The sequence below is a fragment of the Muntiacus reevesi genome, chromosome 15 (assembly GCF_963930625.1).
Source record: "Muntiacus reevesi chromosome 15, mMunRee1.1, whole genome shotgun sequence".
NCBI lineage: Eukaryota > Metazoa > Chordata > Mammalia > Artiodactyla > Cervidae > Muntiacus > Muntiacus reevesi.
The window spans coordinates 31333217-31350970 of NC_089263.1; the positions used below are offsets into that span (position 1 = coordinate 31333217).

The window sequence follows — 17754 nt, forward strand, 5'->3', positions numbered from 1 at the left end:
TACCCGCCCCCTCTGCCCAGTTCCAAATGGGGTGTGTGTAAGAAGGATGTGGGGGCCGGGTAGCCCCAATAGCTCCTCCTCCAGGTTCACCCAGCGGATCTTCGAGTCCCAGGAGGTTTCCTTCCAGTCCAAGGGCCTCAAGTAACTCCAAGCGGCGGTGCGGTAGAGATGGGGCCCTCTGCCATGGTTGCGCCTCCCACTCACAGCTAGTTTAATTAATTTATTTCTATTTTTTGGAGGGAGGGGGCGTTCAATGAAGGGGAAGAGGTGGAGCAAGGGGAGGAGGCGGGCCCAAGATGACTGACGCGAGCACCGGGGAGCCAATGGCCCGTAGGGGGCGTTCCCCCCCATTCAGGACTCCTCGCCTGGCTGGAAGGTATGTTAAACAGCTGCTTTTAATTTGGTCTCCCCAATCTCGGGCGTTTGGGGGGCTTGTTTGCCGGCCGGTCCCTTTGACCAGTCAGCCATGGTGCAGGCGCCGCGGGCCCTGGGACGGAGCTAGGGGAGGCTTGGAGTCCGGCGGCCGAGGGAGGCGAGGGGCAGGCCAGGAAGGAGAGCTCTTGGCGCCGCCCGCTCACCAGTGTGTGTTTCCAAGCCGGGCCGGATCCGCGGGGAGGGGGTCGGCCCGACCCGGGGTCGCCAGTGTACCGGCCGTGCTGCCTAGTTTATTTCACCGAGCGGTCGGTTTCGGTAGGTTTCGGCGGTGGGCTGGGTAAGGGGCCGGCAGGAGGAGATCCCTCGCGCTCCTGGAATGCCTTAAAAAATTATTGTAAAGAAGAAAAAAGGGGAGATTCCGTACACCGACTGGAACCGGGCCCGAGCTGCGGCGCGCGGGCTCGGCAGGGGGCGGCGGCCTGAGCTCAGCCGGCCGGGCCCACCAAACCGCCCGGAGTTGATCGAGAGCTGGAGTTAGCGAGCGAGCCCAGGCCCGCAGCTTTCCCCGCTAACCACGCTGGGCGAGGGCGGCAGCCGCCCAAGGGTTTTGTTTCTGTCCGTAAACTTGTCGGAGGGGGCGGTGGGCGCGCTCAGAAGAGGCGCGGGCTCCTTGGGCCCGCGGTTGTTATGGACTCTGGGGGCGGGGGCAACGCCGGACTTGCGGGAGGGGCGGTCGGGGGCGGGGGAGGCCACCGGAAAGAGCCCCAGCGCCTCGGCAGTATACCCATGCGCCGGTCTGGGCTCTCCGAACTCCCGGGCCGTGGCAGGAGAGCCAGCGTTCGGCGCCGGAACCCGGCCCGGGGGTGTGGAAAACCTCCAGGAACTCGGCGGCTTCGACCCGCAGCCCCAGCTGATCCCTTTGCAAACATGGAGCTGCCTCCTTCCCCGCCCACCCCAAGGCGGCGACGGCAGCTCCTTTCCCCTCCCCCTGCCGTGCTGCTCGCCCGCGGAAGGGGCGGGGGCGGGGGCACCGGCGAGTGAGCGCGCCCACGAGGGGGTAGCCTGAAAGGGGCAGTGAAGGTCGGAAACTGGGCAAACAGTCTCCACGCTCGGATCGGGAAAAGGAAATGCATCAGCGGGCGGGAGGGGCGCGGGGGGCGCGCCTGTCAGCCGGGATGGCGGCCGCGGGCTGGGGGGCGGGGCGCCGGCGCGAACCGCGGAGGTTGGGCGGGGCGACGCCAGGAGAGGAGGCGCAGGGGCCCGGCCCTTGGAGCGCCAGAATACCCCTGCTTCCACTCCTTGGCCTAGCCTGTTTACTATACTCCGGCGACGGCTTGTGCAACCGGCCTGGAGGCGAGCTGAGGGGCGGGGCCTTCCCTCCTCTCCTCCACCCGTCTCGGGCTTCTTCAGAGGGCCCGCCTTCTCTTGTTTTCCACTGGCTGGGCGAGGCTCCCTTTTTTCCTGCTCGGTTGTTGATTGGATGACATTCTTCCCAGCTCCGCCTATCGGAGGCCGGGCTGGAGTTTAAGTTGCTAGGATTTTTTTCCGTAAAGGGCGGAGGGAGGATTCCGGCGGCTTACGTGAGGCGCAAGGGTCCGCCCCTACTTCTGATTGGTGGGGTGGATAGTCCCGCCCCCTACGGGAGAGCGAGCTTGGAGGGGGAAGTCCACCCCTGTTCCCCGCCCCCTCCCCTAGCGTGTGTGTGCGCGCTCAGCACATGTGTAAGCCGCGCCTTGCTCCTTCGAACAGTCCTCCCGCCCGGAAGTCCCGGGCTTGGAGCCCTTGGCAAGGGGGGCGGGGAGAGCCGAGAAGGCACACGGTTTCCTCCAAGGCTCGAGATCTGGTAGCCTTCGCTTTGAAGTTAGGGGTTGACGGTGTAAGGTGGCTTTGCTCTCGCGGTTCTGTAAGGGTTGGGAGGAGGGGGTGTGGTCTGTCCTTCCTCGCCAAGTACAAAAGTTTTGACCCTGCATCCTAGCTTTTCTCGCGACTCAACTACCCGGAGACTGCCGTAAACCTAAGCTTCAGAACGCTGCGGACGCTGCCAGTGTGTTTTCTTTTCAGCACAAGGCAGCCGCTGTCCTTACTAAGCTTTATCAAAACCTCTGAGCAACCTAGGATTGCCGTGGATGCCTTAGGCAATATCCAGGGCAGCTCATCCCCTGCTGACAGAGAAGTCGAGGGCGGCCCAATTCTGCTAGAGTTCCAAATGGTTCTTGATGTCCCGGTGGGAACGCCGTGTGGCACCCAGTGCAAGGAGCGGAGGAAGGCCCAGTTCTGCATATTTGCCGCTTCTTCGTAACCTCCTAGAGGTTTGGCCTGGGGGTCTCGTTTGTTTCGTCCGTGTGACTTACTTTTTGAGCTCCGTCCTGGGGCAGGGTTTGGCTCCCGGGGAGATTGTTCCCATCAGTCGGCTATTGATGAGGTTCACAGTTCGCTGCCTTGTCCTTCCGGTTTGGAGTCTGGCCCACCTGTTGCCAGCGTTCATTTCTTGTGCTCTCCGGCGGATTACGGAGGACGGACAAGGACCTGGGAGTGAGCTACCTGGGGCCTGCCTCTTGTATACGAACTCGGCTCTCTTAGGGGAGTAGCCTTTATGCGGAAGAGAGCGGGAAAACTCTAGTCCCGCCCCCTCCTCTCCTGGCGCTCCGTGAGCGCCCCCCAAAGCAAGACCAGCGTCAGTTCACCCTATTTAGTGAATAAATAAAAGCCACCGAGATATCGCTAGCACCTCGTCTGTGTTCAAGGCCATATTACCTACACATAGAGGGCCTAGGAACTGTCATTAACACTCGTTGACCCTTGGTGGGGAACAGCTGTTCTTATTCCGTTTTCAACTCTGGAACTTTTATCATTTCTCTGAAGTGTGGTGAAAGATTCATTTATGCCATGGCCTGTTTGGTCTCCTTTCTCAGTTCGTCGAGTCCAGATCTACCCTGGAGATCGCAATTGCCGTACTCTTCACGCTCCGTCTTTCAGAGGCTTGCCAGGGCGTTGGCTGTTAGGGCCCTGCCCTCATTTTGGTTATCTCCGCCCTCTTAGGACTGCATATTCAGGTTTAGGGAGTGTTGGTGTTAAAAGTATGCAGCCACCCCTAGCTGCGGGCTGAACAACCGCTGGAGCTATTCCTCGACTTTGATCTCCAGCCCCTAGTTCTGTATTCTACTTACTGAAAGGAGCTGTCGGCTGCTCCGCATATTTGTGTCTACAAGGAGGCAGTCTGCAGAAATGTAAATTGTAGATAACTGAATGGGAAGGATGAGATTCTCTTTCTCTTTGTAAGGGGGGTCCTCCACGGTGGCAATGCTGCTGCCTCTCCCTTTCAGATTCCAAGGCATCGGATTCCCGCTGCTGCGCTCCGCATCACCTCCTGTTACAGGCCCTGGAACTCTCTGCGCTTCAGTCTCTAGTGTAAACATTCCACAAAAGGACTGCTAAGGTTCAGCCTCCTCGCGCAGGGCGGAGTCAGCTGCTTCCTAGACGGGCATCCTGACCAATAGAGGCTCCTACCGGCGCCGAGATAGCCAGTCTGATGGTTGGAGGCGGGGCCTGGCCCGGCAGTGCGGTAGGAGGAGCCTGCTCACGGACATTTTACCCCACATCGGTTACTTACCTTCCTGGGGCAGCCGGAGAGCTAGGGGTAGTCTTCCAATGCGGTGACCGGCGAGGGCGGGAGCGGAGTTTTTGGGCCTGTAGCTGAGACGGCTCGGGGCGGGACATGTACAGTTCTCCAATGAGATACGAAGAGCTTCCCTGCTTCCTCCAATAGTATTGTGGCTTGGGGGTGGGATTCAGCAATCCGTCTCCAATAGGCGGGGTTGAGTTAGGGAAGCTCCCCGCCAATAGGGGCGTGGAGAAGGTGAGCGGCTCCCCCCCTTCTCCCCTCCCAGCCGGGGGGGAAGGGGCGGGCATCAGCAGGCAGAGCACAGCGATTGGCTGTATCTTTGACGGGCGGATAGTACGGCCTGTGCGGAGCGAAGTTGAGTCTTCCCTCTGCGGGGCGGGCCGGGCGAGTGGGCGGGATTTCCCGGGTAACAGAGAAGCGGCCGCGGCGGTAGAGGCGGCGGAGACGGTTTCTCCATCTTCCCCCCCTCCCCTTCCCCCCTCGGAGTTTCCCTCCCTCCCTCCCTCCCTCCTTCCCAGTCTGGGCACTGGGGCCTGTGACCACTCCGTTAGCGGAGGGGCGGCTGCCAGTCCGCTTTGGCGGGCCTGTGCCCCGCGCCGTTCTTGGGGCCTCCCTGCCCCAGAGGCTCACGCCGAGAGGGACACGCAGTGAAGAGCGGCCGAAGCAGTTTGCGGTGAGAGCACGCCGGGCTGGGGTCGGGGCGGGGAGCCTGGTGGCGGGTAACGCCGGAGCGAGGGTGTGTATTTGGGGGGGGCTGACCTCCTCGGCTTCCCGTAGAGCAGGAGGGCGGGAGGCGTGTGGATGTGTGAGGGGGGTGGGGGGCGGAGCGGGGTAGCTCTCGGTGCGGGAGGGGGAGGAGAGCGTAGTCCCGGTGCGCGCGGAGGGGGCGGGCTCTCGCGCCGCCGCTCAGGGGCGGGGCCGGCGCGCGCGTGCGATTGTGGAGAAAGGGGCGGGGCTGGGCCCTATGCTGAGTGTTCTTTGCCGCCGACCACCCCTCCAGTCCTCCCTGGTTGGGCGGGGCCTCGGCTGGGCGGCCTAGCACTGGCCTGCTGGGGTTGGGGGACGGGCTGGGGGTCTCCCGCCTGTGGCTTCGGGGCGCGGCAGGGAGGGGGCGTGAAACCTGCCTTCCTCCGCCTTCCTGGGATCCGGTTGGCCGGAGGGGCCGTACGGAGCGGCAGTGCCACTCCCCCTGACCGTCCTCCCCCTTTCCCGGGTTTCCGCCTCCTTGGCAAGCGAGGCGGGGCTCGGGAAAGCCCGCTGTCCTGTCTGGCTGAGAGTCGCGGCGCCTAGATCTGCCCCGCCCTACGTCTCCATAGGGTGGGAGGAGCCCCCAGACTGCGAACTGTGGAGGTGTCAGGACTTTCTCTTGTGGCTCGGCCAAGCCTTTGGCCTGGGGCACGAGAGTCAGGTGCCAGAGCTGTTTGTTGTCCCTGCTTTACTCGGTGCAGCATGGATGGCACTGTGCAGCCTGGAGAGTGGGAGCGTGGTCCACTTCACGGCCCTCTTGGTTGTAATTCTTGGGCCGAGGTGCTCAAGGTCCTTTCGTTGCAGTCTGCGGTCGAGGGCTGCTCGTGCTGAGACCGTGCTTCCGCAGCGGTGCTGGTTGGGGGGAGGGGCGGAGAGTCCTCAGAGACTAGAAATGTGGCCGGGGACAACCTTTCCTGGAGTTCCCTTGATGTTGGGTTACCGAGGCTGTATGGGGCGGGGCTTCCTCTAAGCCAATGGGATGGTGGGTAGTTAGTTAGACTTGGCCTCTGTTTCTTTGCCTTAGAACTTCAAATACAGTTAGCCAAGGAAAGGCTGAGAAAGCGGCTCTTCACAAGACTGAGATTTAGAAAAGGAAGTGTTAGATTTCCATTTTACTAAATGATTTTTATAAAAAATGGTGATTAGAAAAAACCTGAGACTTTGAATAAAATATTCCAGTTTCTTCAGCTCCTGCATTTTTAATCCCGTGATTGTACAGGTGGTCTGCTACCTAATTTCACAAATAAGTAAGTTGCAGTTTAGGTAACTTTAGGTGTTCTTGAAAAGTCTGGTTTTATGTAATTCTGTTAGAATATCTAGACCACTTTCTATTTATATTTATAAAGCATAATGTTCTTGCCCTATTTTATTAGAGAAGGGTGAGTTTGAGGCAAGTGTATTGAGCCTTGTGTATGTGACTTATGTACTACTGTTGCCCTGCAGTCTGTATTTGGAAATTGCCCTAGGACATTTCAAGGTTAATGAACCACTTTAATTGAGGATTTTGCTAAGAGTTGAGACATTCTCTTTTTTAAAAAATTTATTTTTCTTGATGTCGGCCATGAGCCTGATGCTCTTGTCTTCCCTGGGGAACCTTTTCTTCGGATCTGTTTGGCTTTTCCAGGCAAACCTGTATTTGGGGCTGGTGGTCATGTGTGGCTTTGTCCTTTTTGATACTCAACTCATTATTGAAAAGGCTGAAAATGGAGATAAAGATTATATCTGGCACTGCGTTGACCTCTTCTTAGATTTCGTAACTCTCTTCAGAAAGCTCATGATGATCCTGGCTATGAGTGAGAAGGTTAGCACCACCTGAAGAGGAAGGACTGGCTCCTGAACTCAGCATCTGTGTGTCCTTCAAACCTGAGAACGTGCTCACAGTTTGTGGGTCCAGGTTACTTGTAAGGCAGGCCGCTGAATATGAGTTAAACTAGAAGCCGTTAGCTGTTGGATAAAAAGGAACAAGTAAAGACAAAAAAAAAAAAAAAAAATTTTATTTTAATTGGAGGCTAATTACTGTACAGTATTGTAGTGGGTTTTGCCATACATTGATATGAACCAGCCGTGGGTATACATGTGTCCCCCATCCTGAACCCCCCTCCCACATCCCTCCCCATCCCATCTCTCAGGGTCATCCCAGTGCACCTGCCCTGAGCGCCCGAAACATTCTCTTAAGAGAAATTACTTGTGTTTTCGATATTTTTCATGAGAAAATAAACATGGGACAAATATGTTTATTTATTCCTTAATATCTTATCAAGCCCTCTGGCTAATGAGCTGAACTGAAGTTCATTTCTGGATTTGTGCTTTGCTCATTTGGGACTGAGAGCTTGGTGTTCTGTGCTATACTCTTGTGAAGAGATTAAGTCCCACCTTCTTAGCTAAAGAAGTAGCCGTGGCAACAGTAACTTTAATTTGGTTAGTGGTGACTGTAGTAGAACTGGTGTGGAGACAGGAAACCTGGGTATTTTCCCCTGTTTCTATAGACTGATAAAGTTGGTGAAAATAGCGGAGAATTTCCATTGAGGAAAGTTAGCACATAATTCCCACTATTTGTAATGCTGTGTGCTGGGGAACATAGAAGACCTAATTCATGCCCTTGAAGACTGTGTGGCCTTTTGGTGAGCCAGGGTCAGAAGTCCCGCGTAGACTTTAAGAATTCAAGTAAGAGCTTAAATAATGCTGTATTAAGAAAGTTAATATCAAATATCAGTATCATATACTATAGTTTTGTCAAAGACCCTAGATTGATTTGCATTTTGTAATTAAGGTTTCACCTCAAGAGTCAAAAAAAAAACAAACCTTTTTTTTTTGGAAGGGGATATGTAGTAATTTCATAAGATTTCTGGCAAAACATAGTCCTGTTTACATCTTCTGTGCAAACAGACAAAATGCTGAAGAGCTTTGCCAGGCAGATGTTAATGGCTGTGAATTTTAGTTGGAATTAAAAGATTGTATCCATGGCATTCAGTAATCTAGTGCAGTGCTTTCAAAGGCTTTCTTACTCTTCTGGATAACTCTATCAATCAAGAATTTGTTAAGCTTTATTTTCTGTACAGTCTTATAAAGGTGATGTAAATGCTTGTTCAAACTACACTTTGTCTCTCTTCTTGAGTAATAATAAGAACTTAACACTTACTGAGCCCTTTACTATGCCCCAGGCACTGACTTAAGTATTATACATTTATTAATGTTTAATGCTCACTACAGCTCTGTGTAGTAGGTACTATGAAATTCATTTTAAAGATGAGGAAACAGTGGGAGAGAGAAGTTAGACATATGGTAAATGACTAATCCAGAATCTGAACCCAGGCATTCTGGTTATAGAATCCAGGCTCTTAATGCCACACTCCAGCTGCCTCTGGTCTAAGGATAGTAAATGAAGAAGGAGCAGTGTGGAGGTGTTTTGTTTTTTTCTAGTTGTAGTAAAACATATAATATAAAATTAACAATTTTATCTATTTTTAGATGTGTGATTCAGTGACATTAAGTGCATACACATTATTGTGCGAGCATCACCTCCATCCACATTTCGTCTATCCGTATGATGGATGTTTGGTTGTTTCCATTTCTTGTCTAAGTGGAATGGTGTCTATTCCACTTCTTGTCTATGCTGCTGTGAACATGGATGGATAAATATCTCTTCAAGTACCGACTTTGTATTCTTCTAGGTATACACGCGGAAGTGGAATTGCTAAGACATATGATAATTTTATGTTTAATTTTTGGAAGACGCACCAATGTGCTTTTGAAGTCACATTTAAGGGGGAAGATTGAGCTTCAGATTCTAAAGGTAAAATGAGTCAACATGCATTGTTGACCACCTTTTTTAAGTTGAGGTATAGTTGATGTACAGTATTATATAAATTTCAGGTGTACGACACAATGATTCACAATTTTTTTAAGGTTATTGAGCATCTTAAATCGCTCTGGAATGACACAGGAAGAGTCTTTGTCCCTGAAAAGTTTACATTCTTATAAGGAAAGGTAGATATACATACAATGTGATTTTTACTACTCGCCAGTATAGGTTGAGTGTGTAAGAGTCAAGTACAGAGAGCTGTAAGGAATTCAGGGGAGAGTCCAGCTTTTGGTGGGAAGAGGAAGAAGGGACACTGAATAAGAAATAGGAGGGAGGAGTCTGAAATCAGAGCCAGTTTAAGGGAGTTGTTAGACATCTCTCAAAATACCCCAGAGAATGCTTTGGAGTGTTAGTAAGGGTGGCATTGTATTGAAAATGGCACATGGATTGTCTGTCTTCCAGAGTTTGTGAATCCTTTTCTCTTCAGTTGGCAGATGTGATTGCTTCCCCTGCTTAAGAAGGTAGTTAAGAAGCACAGGGAAGAAATTATGAACTTGGGGTAACTTTTTGTTACTCTGTTAAGCTCAAGATATTTTATTAATATGGTCAACTGTTATTTCCTAATACTTCTTTCCCTCCACCTACCTTCCTGTTTCTGTTACTTTAGTAAGTGAATGGTCAAAGTAATATCGTAGGATTTTAATATTTTTCTTGTTACAGTTTAAGTAATCAATTCCTGGTTTTTGGTTTTTGTTGAGATCAAGGTCAAGTGATGAGATGCATCCAGCAGCATACTTGGGTAGTCTGAGTTCCGAATATTTCAAGGAGATTTGTTTTTCTGACAGATGCCTTTTTAAATTTGAATTTTAATTGTCTTTATACAATTTATCTGTCCAATTGTCTTTTAACAACACATTCAAAACCTTTGACTTCAGTTATGTAATTTTCTTTTGGAGTCTGTTTCTTCAAAAGGCAAGCCCTTCCCCTCCAAAGTCCCAAAAGACTTGCCCAGTGGGCTTTGTTGTCAGATATAACCACATGCAGATTTTTTTTGTCCTTGTGTATTTGCAGGACAACAACCTGATACTGATTTTCCTCAGGGAGAGCTGCACCAGCAATTCACAGTTGTCTAGATTGGGACTGTATTTTCTCCATAGCTTCAGTGTCTAGGACAGTCCTGGCATACAATAGGTCATAGATAAGTAGTTTACAAACTGAACTCTAATGACATTTTATAGTTTGATAACTAGAGGACTTCCTGGAGTATGAAGTCAAGTGGGCCTTCGGAAGCACTACTATGAACAAAGCTAGTGGAGGTGATGGAGTTCCAGCTGAGCTATTTCAAATCATTAAAATGATGCTGTTAAAGTGAGATGGCTGCATGACATCACTGACTCGATGGACGTGAGTTTGAGTAAGCTTTGGGAGTTGGTGATGGATAGGGAAGCCTGGCATACCGCAGTCCGTGGGATCACAAAGATTTGGATACAACTGAGTGACTGGACTGAACTGAAAGTGCCGCACTCAATATGTCAATAAATTTGGAAAACTCAGCAGTGGCCACAGGACTGGAAAAGGTCAGTTTTCATTCCAGTCCCAAAGAATGTTCAAACTACTGCACAGTTGCGCACATGTCACATGCTAGCAAGGTAATGCTCAAAATACTTCAAGTTAGACTTCAACTGTACGTGAACCAAGAGGTTCCAGGTGTACAGGCTGGGTTTAGAAAAGACAGGGGAACTGGAGATCAAATTGCCAACATCCGTTGGATCATAGAGAAAGCTAGGGAATTCCAAACATCTACTGCTTCATTGACTATGCTAAAGCCTTTGACTGGATCACAATAAACTGTGAAAAGTTCTTTTTTTTTTTTTTTTTGTGGAAAATTCTTAAAGAGATGGGAATACCACACCATCTTACCTTCCTCCTGAGAAACTTGTATTCAGGTCAGGAAGCAACGGTTAGAACCAGACATGAAACAATGAACCAGTTCAAAATTTTCAAAGGAGCACATCAAGGTTGTTTATTATCACCCTGCTTATTTAACTTTATGCAGAGTACATCATGCAAGATACCAGACTGGAAGACAGTCTGGAATCAAGATTGCTGGGAGAAATATCAATAACCTCAGGTATGCAGAAGACACCACTCTTATGACAGAAAGCAAAGAGAAACTAAAGAGCCTCTTGATGAGGGTGAAAGAGGAGAGTGTAAAAGCTGGCTTAAAACTCAGCATATAAAAAATTAAGATTGTGGCATCCAGTCCCATCACTTCATGGCAAATAGATGGGGGGAAAAATGGAAATAGTGGCAGACTTATTTTCTTGGGCTCCAAAATCACTATGGATGGTGACTGCAGCCATGAAATTAAAAGACACTTGCTCCTTGGAAGAAAAGCTCTGACAAACCTAGACAGTGTATTAAAAAGCAGTGACGTCACTTTGCTGACAAAAGTCCATCTAGTCAAAGCTGTGGTTTTTCCAGTAGTCATGTACAGATGTGAGAGCTGGACCATAAAGAAGGCTGAGCACCAAAGGATTGATCCTTTCGAATTGTGGTGCTAGAGAAGACTGAGAATCCCTTGGTCTGCAAAGAGATCAAACCAGTCAATCCTAAAGGAAATCAACCCTGAATATTCATTGAAAGAACTGAAGCTGAAGCTTCAATGCTTTGGCCACCTGATGCAAAGTGCCGAGTCATTGGAAAAAAAACCTGATGCTGGGAAAGATAGAGGGCAAGAGAAGAAGGGGGTGACAGAGGATGAGATGGTTGGATGGCATCACTGACTTAATGTACATGAGTTTGAACAGACTCTGGGAGATAGTGGAAGACAGGAAAGCCTAGCGTGCTGTGATCCATTGGATTGCAAAGAGTCAGCCACAGCTTAGAGACTAAACAACTAGAGGATACCTCTGTTTAGTTGGCAGTTGGCTTCAAAATTAGTTAGGCTTTTATTGGTAGGAATTTCTAACTGATCCATCTCCTTTTTGCTCCTCCCTTTTGCTTCTGTTTTCCTCACCCACTCTTTTGTGTGAGTGCCTGCATGTTAGTTGGATTTACCGGCATCATGGTGCCGAATGTTTCCTCAGTCCTGTTGATATCCTCCAGGGCTAGGCTTGCTGACTTGCAGGCTGTTGAAGGATATACAGAGACACAGTCCCTTATTTTCAGCTCTGAAATACAAGTATTTTTGTTTGTTTGTTTCGGTAAGTTTGGAATTCAGAGGCACAACTTGCAAATTTTGGTAAGTTTGGAATTTGGTAATAAGGAATTCAGAGGCACATCCTGATCTAAGGTGTCCAACTTGGTGCAGAAATGTGAATGTGCTTGATTATGGAGAGCTACACTATGAACCATATGCCTTTCCAAAATCTAAGCAATACTGATAACTCAAATTTCTATCACTGGAAACCTCTCCTCTCTACTGTAGAGGAACAAATCCAGTTGCCCACTTCATACTTCCTCTTGGATAGCTAACAGGCATCTTTGACTTCTTTCTTATTCACAGCAAATAAATACTGTTGGCTCTATATTCAAAAAACTATCCAGAATTTGACCACTTAATTCCACCCCCTACCCCCAGCTACAGCAGTGAATGTCACTAACATATCTATTTCTAGCTTGGATTATTTCAGTAGCACCTTAACTGTTCTCTCTGTTTTGTTACTGCCACTCTTCAGTCTGTTCTTTACATAGCAACCCAAGTGATTCTCTGCTTAAAACCCTCCAATGGCTTCCCATTTCAGTCTGAGTTTTTATTATGACCTATGAGAACAAACATGTACTCTCTACCTATTACCCCCCAACTCCATCACCTTTCTGACTTCATTTCCTATTAGTCTGTCTTTCCTCCATTCTGCTTCAACTGCATGGCTTTTTCCCTTTTCTTGGAAAATGCCAAGCACCTATGTACGTCAGAGTGCATTGCTGTCCACTCTGCCTGTAATGCTGCTTCTACTGATCCTCACATGGCCAGCCCCTTACTTCATTAACTTCATTTCATAAGTTACCTTATTAGTGAGATATTCTTTGGTCATTATTACCTAAAATTTCAAAAACTCTCCTCTGCTTTTTCTCTTAGCATGTGTCACTGTCTAATATTTTGAACACTGTTTATTATCTTGTTTATTTCTCCCACTAAAATGTAAACTTCTGGGACTTACTTCCCTGGTGGTCCAGTGCAGGGGGTCTGGATTTGATCCCTTGTCAGGTTAACTGTATCGCGAGTGCCGCAGTGGATAGTTCGCATGCCACAACTAAGAATCCCGCCTGCTTCAAGTTAGACCTGACGCAGGCAAGTAAATATATACATATATTTTTTTAAACATGTAAACTTCCTGAGAAAGGAAAAGTTTGTTTTATTTTGTTTACATCTATATTCCTGGCTCCCAGAACAATGCCCGACACATAGTATGTGCTTACTAAATATTAGAGGATGCATACATGCGTGAATGAATGATTTGGTTTCCATCACAGCAAAACACTATCCTAAGCACAGTGGAGGATACAAAGATGTTTAAAGGTTTGTGTGCCCATGTCTGTGTGGGGGCAGAAATATAGCTAATAGAATAGAGGGAATATGAGGTGAGTGGCACATCTGTCATTCACAGAACCACCTTGAGTTCTGTTCTTTATAATACTTTCTTTAAAGCTGCAGCTAACATAACTTCTGTTATACTTAGTCTGTAGTTTTACACTTGCCAGTTAATTTATAGAAAGCTTGTCACACGAAATAAATGTTAATGTCCTTGAGAAGAGGGATACACAATGATTTCCTGTTTTTAAATTCCTCTACTGTTAATATTTAATTTTTTAAACTTTTCATTTTGAAATAATTTTATGCTTAAAAAACTTGAGAAAGTAATACAAAGAATTGCCATATAACCTTCACCCAGATCTCCCAAATGCATCTTACATAAAACTACAATACAGTGATCAAATCAGAAAGTGAATATTGATACAGTTGTTAGTATCTTTTGAATTGAACTAAGTAGTTTCTTGTCCATTTTTTGTCTATAACATCAGTGTTAGTTAGACCCAATTTTAGTTTTTGAATTTCTTTTTTGAGCAGTATTAACTACCTGTAAAGATTTATATTTCATGACTTTATTCTTTATTAGAGGTCTTCAAAAGAATGGAAATTTACTTATTTTCTTTTTAATGAATAAACTGATTCTAGCTTTTACCATTTATACATCTGACCTACATTGTGGGATCTTGATGATCTTAGTCATCCTATGTCTTGAAGCATTTTGGTCTTTCATCATCTTAGGAATTACTTTATTATTACTGATCAATTATTCCCAACCTAGATAGCATATTAAAAAGCAGAGACATTACTTTGCCAGCAAAGGTCCGTCTAGTCAAGGCTGTGGTTTTTCCAGTGGTCATGTATGCATGTGAGAGTTGGACTGTGAAGAAAACTGAGCGCCGAAGAATTGATGCTTTTAAACTATGGTTTTGGAGAAGACTCTTGAGAGTCCCTTGGACTGCAAGGAGATCCAATCAGTCCAGCCTATAGGAGATCAGTTCCGGGTGTTCATTGAAAGGACTGATATTGAAGCTGAAACTCCAATACTTTGGCCACCTCATGTGAAGAGTTGACTCATTGGAAAAGACCCTGATGCTGGGAGGGATTTGGGAAGGAGGAGAAGGGGATGACAGAGAATGAGATGGTTGGATGGCATCACCGACTTGATGGAGATGAGTTTGAGTAAGCTCCGGGAGTTGGTGATAGACAGGGAAGCCTGGCGTGCTGCGATTCATGGGGTCACAAAGAGTTGGACACAACTGAGCGAGTGAACTGAACTGATGCTAAAAAAAACCCTGAAATAATAAGTGGAAGAATGATGAATTGCCTAGAAGGATGTGTTGTGTGCATGCGTGCCTACTCAGTTGCATCCAACTCTTTGCAACCCCATGTACTTCAGCCCACAAGGCTCCTCTGTCCATGGGATTTCCCAGGCAAGAATACTGGAGTGGGTTGCCACTTCCTACTCCAGGGGATCTTCCCTGATCCAGAGATAGAATCTGTTATTTCTTTCGTCTCCTGCATTGCAAGTGGATTATTTACCACTTTACCACCTAGGAAACCCTAGAAAGGTGATACAATAGTAAATTTTTTAAGTCATCATTTCTTCAGTTTTCTTACTGCTTTGCCCAAAGCATTACAGCATCTTTCAAAAATGTATAAAAGAAGTTGGGGGGAAAGAAAGAAAAAAAAAGTTGGGGGATGCCATCTGAAACATTATGTAAGATGTTACCAATTGAGTTATCTGAGTGAAGAGTCGATGACAGTTCTTTATGCTACTATTTTTATAGTTTTTTATAAGCTTTCATTCAACATATTTCATAACCTGTAATCTTTTATTTTCCTCCAATAATGGCAAAGAGGAAAACTAACAGAGAAAGACATTTCACAGTTGTTAGAGGAACTATTAGATGAAAGCAATGGGTGTCCCTGGTGGCTTGGTGGTAAAGAATCCACCTGCCAATGCAGGAGATGTGGGTTCAATCCCTGGGTCGGGAAGATCCCCTGGAAAAGGAAATGGCTACTCCAATATTCTTGCCTGGAAAATTCCATGGACAGAGGAGCCTGGCGGCCCACAGTCCATGGGATCGCAAAAGAGTTGAACATGACTTAGTGAATAAACAATAACAATGCAACAGATAGCAACACTCTTGGCTGTGATGGCGATGGTAGAACTGATTGCATAAGACAAGCTGATGACTTTGAAGTTTTAGATTATAATATCCTAGATGAATTTTCTCAAACTGAAGAATTTATGAGTGGACAATATATTTCTGAGGGTAGGATGCTGGCTGGAATATGATGTCCTCATCCAGGACTCATTCAACTAGAAGAACTTAGGAATGCAGCATTTTCAACAAGAGTGTAAACCATTACAATTTGCTAAAAGGATGTACAATGGTATTCTTCTACTAAAACTTACTTGACACAGTTTGTAAATGGACAGATGCCCAAAGTTGTGTTTGATGATGTGAAGGCAAAAACCAATAAGAACCCCAAAGTAATAAGCTAGAACTTTACTTGAGATAAGTCTGTGCATGACAGTTGATGACTAGTCAGTTGCATTTTAAAGGATATTGCTTATTTTGGTTATATATATCTTCAAAGTCAGGGAGATGTGGAATAAACATTTGGATTTGCAGCTTAAATTCTCACTAAAATTTCTAATAAAGATGTTTCTAGCTCAAATGTTTAATGATAAGTGTTTTCTGGCATACTGAGGTGAAAGGTGAGTCACATGTTGTAAAGAAAGCAGCGTTACCATCTGCACATACAAGATGATTATCCTGAATCACCTTTTTAAAAATTGTTGTCACACTGTAGTATGACGTAACTTCATCAAAGCTCACAAAAGGTATATATCAAATGGGATTGTCATTATATCAATCCAGGTTTCTCAGCCTTGGCCCTGTTAGTACTTTGGACTGAATCATCCTCTGTCGTGGGGATCTGTTCTGTACACTGCAGTGTGTGGTAACATCCCCGGTCTCCATTCGTGAGATGCCAGTAGCACCCCTCTTCTGGAATTGTGACAACAGAAAATGTCTTCTAACGTTGCCAGATGCACCCTGGAGGGGGGCAAAATCTCCCCAGGTTGGAGGACTGCCTCTTCGGAAAAATATGAAACTACTTTTCAGGGGAGGCTTGGGTATCATATCTTGTGGTATTTTGAGGAAAATGGGTTGTTAATTTTGTTGAGCAATTATTCTAGGTAATGTGGGAAATCTAAATGGATTGACTTTTTCATTCTGGAATCATTTTTCTTTTTTCACTTTCTAGCAGATTTAAATCCAGAAGTGGATTTTTGGACAGATTTTGAAGTAGACTATGACAGGAGTTTTACAGGGTTGAAGTAATTATAGTCACTTGTGCTTTGACAAAAATTTCTTTACTTTTGAAGAGAAGCTTTCCATTTTTTCAAGAGTATTCATTGAAATAAAACTGACCAGGACACATTTTATGTGATTTCACGTGATGTAGTAAGAGAGAATAATTTCAGATTTTTCTTTTACTATATAAATAAAAGATCTTTAAAGTGTGCCTAATTCAAGATAATACCAACACAAAAGCAAGAGGCACTAAAGGGTCAGCCATAAGTTAAATGCATTTCATAAAGAAAGTTGTGTTAAAACCCTCCATAATAAGGTGGTATGTTTCATGCACACTATTACTTTGAGCTTATCTTGACTGAAAAAATTCCATTGTTTCCATTTAAGCCAATGTGTGAAATTTAATCTAAATTAAAAGATTCTTTAAAGTTGGATTTTTCCATTTGGATTTTAGTAATTATGGAGAAGTTTCTGGATTTCTCGGAGGCCAACACTTTATTGTGGTTAAAGACATTTAGTTTGTAAAACTAGGAAATTAGTTTTTATTTCTGTTGTTCTGAATGGGTTAGTTTTTACCCTGCCCTTCTGTCTGAAATGTGTTCCATTCGCTCCTCAGTTGTTCTGTCCTACTCCAGAAGACTCCCCTGCAATGTCAGAATTATCCTGCTTTACTTACTTTATTTGGGAATTATGATTACTTTGCCTGATGATTTGGAGCTGTTCCCACTTTTTATTATAATAAATGACCTGATGACTTTTTAGTGTTCTGTGCTATTGTTTATTCACATTAGGCTTTCTTTAATAGTTTCTGTCCCTCAGAATGCTTTTTTTTTGCTTTTTCTGCCTTCTTAGATTAGAGTTTTGATAACAGGGTAACCTCCAAATCTGAAACAGTTGGAGACCATAGTCAGAGATGAAAATCATGTCAACTGAATCGGGGCTTGAAAGTAGTTTTCTAACTCTTGCGGCTCCATCATCTGGCGTTCAAATACTTTATGGTTTCGAATTATACTGTACCTCTAAGGAGGATGCTCTGGTCTGTCCAGTATTTCTACTCCAGATATATCATGTATTCCAAGGAGAAAGAGTATCTACCCTTTTGTTCCTTTAACCGGCCCTGTGACCTTGAATAAGTCACTTAATTTCTTGGAGCATCAGTTTCCTTCCAGATAGAAGGTTTCTGAGTGTGCTCAGCCGACAGGAGTGTTGTGAGGAGCTGGTGGCAATCAGATCGCAGGACTTGGCTGGTGTGGAGCAGGGAATGTCCCTTTCAGTGCTGGGGCCCCCACCCTGAGCACAGGGCTTGGCACTCGGGAAGTCTTTGTAGGATGGATAAATAGACAAAAAT

General features: G+C 46.3%; 1 protein-coding gene across 2 annotated transcripts in view; it reads left to right on the top strand.

Moving 5' to 3' along the window:
* The first annotated feature begins 355 nt into the window (after window positions 1-355).
* Window positions 356-17754, top strand: part of SIN3A (SIN3 transcription regulator family member A) — a 71952-nt gene continuing 54553 nt past the window's right edge. The window contains exon 1 of one of the 2 annotated variants that reach the window (XM_065906794.1): window positions 356-376. The gene's annotated coding sequence lies outside the window, so the exon portion shown is untranslated. Of the gene's footprint in view, window positions 377-8518; window positions 8538-17754 lie in introns of those variants that run through there. The other variant, XM_065906796.1, reaches the window with a different exon arrangement.